The sequence below is a fragment of the Camellia sinensis genome, chromosome 14, assembly GCF_055761805.1.
Source record: "Camellia sinensis isolate YWXY chromosome 14, ASM5576180v1, whole genome shotgun sequence".
Taxonomy (NCBI): Eukaryota; Viridiplantae; Streptophyta; class Magnoliopsida; order Ericales; family Theaceae; genus Camellia; species Camellia sinensis.
In genome coordinates, this window is record NC_138974.1 from 58,155,800 (window position 1) to 58,161,233 (window position 5,434).

Here is a 5,434-nt window from a genome sequence, read left to right on the forward strand (position 1 = left end):
TGTAGCCAAGAAGGCTTTCTAATGTAATTATTTTCATATCAATAAAACTAGGTTTTTCTTTCTTTATTCGGCATGGTCTGATTTTATATTCCAACTACATACTTGTAACCATTCTATTTGCCCAAAGCAAACAAAATCAGAGTTTTGAATTTATCAATTTTGTCCTTCGAAACTTGATTTGAACATTTCTAATGGAATACAGGAAACCTAATTTGAATTTCTCCAACATATAGGGTATAATTGACAATTTTTGCCTTAGGTCTTCTCATTCCAATCATATGATTAACACAATCAACAGCTTTGAATTAACTATCTTTGCTTCGAAAAAACAATCTATGTTTTTCGAAGTATAGAAACTTTCTTTAGGGATTGCATTGTTTTATTCTTAAAGAGTGAGTCCCTTTAGGTTCTTTCACTGCTTAACCAAATATTGGTTTTTTGTAACTTCGAAGTCTAAAACAAACAAATTCTAGTTGCAGAGTATTTCAAAGTTTACTTCGAAGGATTTTATTTTCAACAAGAAACCTAAAAGCAAGTCTTTAATTCCCTTGAAGCAAACAAACACTTGAGCATTCTTGTACTCTTAGGTATGAAACATGCTTCGAAGTCAACTTCCTGCTTTCGAAGCCCTTGCAGGATGTTGGACATTTGGCTTTAAAGCCAAATCTTAATTTCGAAGCCAAATACTTGCTTTTCGAAGCTAATCTGGATATTCAACATACGTTTCCCTCTAGAAACTTTTCTTCATTTTAAATTTGGGACCCTCCGTATTTTAAAATAAGGGTTTTAATTTCACATGGACCCAAATCATAAAATAATCATTTCGGATCCACCTGACCCACTCAACTTGTTCGGGTAACTTCTGGACAGAAAGGTTTAAAAACCTCTTCCCTTCGTATTCCACTTATCTTCTTGCCCAAAAATTCCTTTCTCTCCCTTTTGAACTTGTCTGTAACTTTCGCTTCTTACTCACCTTTCTTTTTTACCCCTTCAGTAATGGCTTCTCTAAAAGTGCAAACCATTGAGCGTGTGAGTCCCTCTGTAGCTTTAAGGAGACTCATCAATGAAGAATGTGAAAAGTACAAAGCTGGTGAGTGCTGTTGATGGACGCATTCTTATTCCTCGTCGTCATGTTTAAGGAGAGTATGTTCTTGGACCCATTTTCAGGGAGGCCCCTGCTCAGCTCCTTACCTTATACATTCATTTGGAGGATCATTGCTTACTCTACGAGGTGGGCTTTGATTGGGGAAATTGGAGGTTAAATCAACCCCACTGCTACTAGCCCACAACGAGACTTGAATGAGAAGAATGGTATGATCGAGTTGTCCCTGCTAGGACACTTGACCTTCAGGAACTCTGTCTCCTTGATGCCCTTCGAATGGCCAGGTTTTCTATTCTTGAAGACCCTTTCCTTATACCTGTTGCATTATATTTTTGGAATTCTTCTTTTATTTTTTTTTCAATTTCGATGCAATATGATGGCCTCTACCATTCTGGGTATATGCCATCTTCTAGGTTTATCCCCCATTGGCACTCCTTTTGGTCTTGACTATCCCGATCTTAATGTGCCCTTTTCTATCCCTCCTTTAAACTCTTCCTTCAGTGATTTTGCATAGTCTGAAAATCCAAAGGAAGGCCTTGTGACAGACAGAGAGTTCTTCTCCTTTCTTTTGTACTGGCTTTGTAAATTCTTATTTTGTACCTCTTCTCAGAGGATTATGCCTGAGTTTGGTCCCCTTGTTAAGGCTCTGGCTTTGGGGAAGAAAATAGCCTTAGCTCTATATGTTCTGGGCCATGTATATAGAGCATGCTCCCAATTTTGTGAAAAACCTTTAGATACCAATCAAGGAGGGCCATTCTAGATATTACAGCTCTGGCTTTTAGCTTATTTCACTGCTTTGCATTTTAGGTGTTTGAAATTTTTGCTATCAAACCCTACCTCTTATGGAATAAAATATGCCAGAGTTTCACTTTATCTCTCCACTTTTGCCTTCTATTTTACTTTCTTTCATCAACTCTCAGCTTCTCCTTCTTCTCACACATTCTTTTATCCCTTCGAAGCCAATACTGGCCCAGCCTGGTTGAGGACTTTCTTGGCTGATAGAAACTATTCCTAGCCTCAGCACAGGGATATGTGGGCTTCTATCTTAACTCCCAGAGAGCTTTTCATTGGCACTTTAAATCATAGAGCTTACAAGTGCATAGCAGAAGCCTACTGTCTTGCTCAATTTGCCAGGCAATTTGGGCTTACCCAAGGGATCCCTATTCCCCTCTACAATCAAACTAACCCCAATCTTTTTACCAGAGAGCTGAAAGTTCAAAGACCCAAGCAAGAGGAGGCAACCTCCAAACTCATTCAGGACTTAATCGAATTTCAATTCATTCCTTTCATCCCACAAAGCACTGTATTAAAGAGGTATCAGAACTAGTGGTCAGTAAATATAGAGGTGCTCCTGGAAATACCTCCCAAAGACCTGTTGGTGGGACTGGACTTGCCTTCTTAGACCCAGTCTAAGGGGACTGGGTTCATTACTCCTTCTACAGCTCCTGTCATCTCAGTTTCTGCTCCTGCTGCTACAAAGAGAGCTTATTCTGCATCTTCTCCTTCTCCTAGAGTTACTAGGGCTGCTTCGAAGAAAGGCACGCATTCCTTATCTTTCTTTTTCCTCCTCCTTATAATGCTTAATTCTTTTATTTATAGCTTTCTTTTTACGCAGGAGCTTCACAAGTAGAGTTTCTTCAAAAGGCTTAAGCCCTAAACATTTGTAAGGATAAGCAACAACAACAAAAGAAGAGAAAACTTGTGCTTAGTCCGGAAGAGGAGGAAGTACCTGAAAAAGAGGAAGAAACAAAAAAAGAGAAAGAAAAACCACTGAAAAGAAAGAAGAAAATGACAGTTTCTCCCTTTGACCTTATTGGGGATTCTACTTATCAAGCAGCTGCCAAAGCAGCAGAAGAGGAGCATTCCAAATAAATTATTGTATTTTAGAGGTCTGAGAAAATGAGACACCAGCAAGTACTAAGGGATGGAGCTGCTGCTGCTGATGCACACCAAAGAGAAGGTGTAAGGAGGCAACAAACTGTTGAACATTATATCCTTCGCAGTTCTCCAACCATTGCTATCTAAAACTAGTAATTTCTTTTTGTGTCTTTAGTTTCCTTTCTCAAGTTTTCAATACTGAAATTTGACATTGCTTCATATTTCTTATTTTGCAGCAACAATTACTCTACCTCCTCCTTCGATAAGGGTTTCTTCAGTCTTATCTAAAGTTGAAAGACCATTAGAAACACCCTCGAAAAAGAGGAAGAAAATCGACACTAAAGTGCCTTTAAGTGTAGAGCCCATTCAGGCAATACTCTCACTCCCTGGTTCTACACTTTTCACACATTTTTTGAGGCAAAGCATTCCTATATCTATATTCTTTGGCTTAACTCCATATCTTCCTCATCTAACCTTTAACTCAACCCAATTTACTCTCCCTACAATCCTTACTGCTCCTTCCCCTCTTAACGAGATCCCATTATTACTTCATCTCCAGTGATAGCTGATTCTCCCAGAGAAGATATTGGTAGCTCACCAATTCTTTACCCACCATCACTATCTAGCTCCAACCCTTCTTCTCTTGACTTACTGGTGGCCAGGACTATGGAAACTACTAGGTACATTTCATCCTCATCTCCTATCCCTATGTAGCCATCTCTTCCTTCCACTAGAGCCCTTTCTGTGCCACCAATGTCAATGGAAGATATGGACATTTTTGAAGCAAGACTGGCTAGCCTTTTTGACATGCCTTCTACCATTCCAACAGCCAGTAATGAAACTGAGCTATTGGTTCTAGCTGACTCTCTCTTGGAAATTTTTGAGAGCTTTTCAACCATCAGTAGGGCTTCCTTACCTTCACTGGACTTGGGCATCTGTTTGGAGTTGTTGACATTATTCTCAAGGATCCCATTTGAAGCCTTGCAAAGACCGATTATCAAGAATGGTTTCCTCTAGTGTTGCAAGGTCATTGAACAATCTAACATGGCTATTTCAAGTCACTTGTCTCAGGCAGTAGCTACCATAGTTTTTTATGTCAACATCTGCCATGTTGCCAAAGATGCAGAGGAGAAATTGTTGAGAGACCAAGAATTTGTTTCCCATATACATGCCGAGGTGTCTAAATTGAAAGAACAACATTCTTCTGTCTCTCAATTTCGAACCCAACTTTTGGAGAAGAAAGCTTAATTAGAGGAAGAGTCATCAGCAGTTAACCTGGCTTTGGATCGAAGTGCTACAAAGTTGCAAATCACCAACCAAGGGCTAGTTGATCGAAGGTAGGAGATAACTACAACCATTCAGTTGTTCCCATCCCTTAAGAGTAGAGAATCAATTGTAAGGGAGCAACTAAAATATTGTACTGACTTCTGGGCCAATTTATGGCTGCATATACTTAACTCCTTACAAAATGAAATATTTATTTACTATTTGAGTGTTTTCATGCTTCTCTTGTTTAGCATTTTCTATACTCGTTGTGTTTTCTATACAGTTGGATAAGGTTTCAAGTTCCTGCCATTAATTTTCTTAGGGTGTACATACCCATTCAAATTTCTCAAATGGTATGCTCTCCAAGGTAAGACTCTATAAACTTGATATGGTCCTTTCCAATTAGGTGACCATTTGCCAAATTTATGGCTTTTAATTCATGTTAGGAGTATTGTCTTCCATATCAAATCACCTTTATCAAAGCTAATGTGCTTGATTTTCTTATTATAATTTTTGGTTGCTTTCTTCTTTTGAAAAAGAATGCTATTGAATGCCAAAATTCTAGCTTCATCCACATTTTCTAATTCCAAGAACATGCTCTGATGGTACTGCTCAGGGGTTAACTGATCTTGGCATCTCACCCTTAAGGACTTAATGTTAATTTCTAGAGGTAACACTGCATCATGCCCATATACTAAGGCATAAGGAGTAACTACTGTACTTGACCTTAGAAAAGTCCTATTAACCCACAATACATCCAATAACAAGTTATGCCAATCCCTAGGATTGTCTTCCACAACTCTCTGTATTCTCTTTTTCAAAGGCTTATTGGATGATTCTAGCTGACCATTTGCTTGTGCATAATAAGGGGTGGAATTAACAAGACTAATTCCAAACTCTGCCACGAAGAACTTTACCATCTTTCCATCAAATACAGTCCCATTATCCACTGTTATGGTCTGTGGGATGCCAAACCTGTGAATCAAATCTGCAATAAACCCAATAACTTTAGTTTGATCTACAGCCTTATATGGTTTAGCTTCGACCCACTTAGTGAAGTAGTCTGTGGCCACTAAGATGAAGCAATGGTGCTTTGAAGAGGGTGGATATATTTTCCCTATCATATCCATAGCCCAACCTCTAAATAGCTAGGGCTTTACAACTGCATGTAAATCAGTTATTGGTACA